This window comes from Galeopterus variegatus, unplaced genomic scaffold, assembly GCF_000696425.1.
Source record: "Galeopterus variegatus unplaced genomic scaffold, G_variegatus-3.0.2 Scaffold19444, whole genome shotgun sequence".
Lineage (NCBI taxonomy): Eukaryota > Metazoa > Chordata > Mammalia > Dermoptera > Cynocephalidae > Galeopterus > Galeopterus variegatus.
In genome coordinates this window covers 1367-1874 of record NW_007745555.1, presented here as the reverse complement: position 1 = coordinate 1874, position 508 = coordinate 1367, and positions in this window count along the sequence as shown.

Below are 508 nucleotides of genomic sequence, written 5' to 3'. Positions count from 1 at the left end.
AATAGGGATATCTGGTTGGACTCAAAAAAGGCTCAGAATCTTGAAGGTTCAACTTACTCTGAGCTTCCCTTACCAGTGAAATATATTTTTTTCTCCTGTGTCTGATGATAATAGCTGCCCATTGCCAGAAAATCCTACAATAACCTCACTTGGGGAAGTTTCTTGTAAGGAATGCCCATTATCCTCAAGAGCTATTATAACTACTAGTCTTATGTCTAGAATTGAGTCTCAGATGCTCCACAGGGCAAGAACAAAGTATGGCCCAGGAAGAAATAGCCCATACATGAAAAAAACATGTAATAAACCAAAATCCAGAACACTGACAACACCAAATGCAGACAAGGACATGGAGTAACAGGAGCTCTCATTCATTGCTGGTGGGGATGCAAAATGGTACAGCCATTTTGGTGGTTTCCTACAAAACTGCGGTACAGCCACTTTGGGAGACATTTTGGTGGTTTCCTACAAAACTGAACATACTTTTACCATAAGACTCAGGAAGCATGCT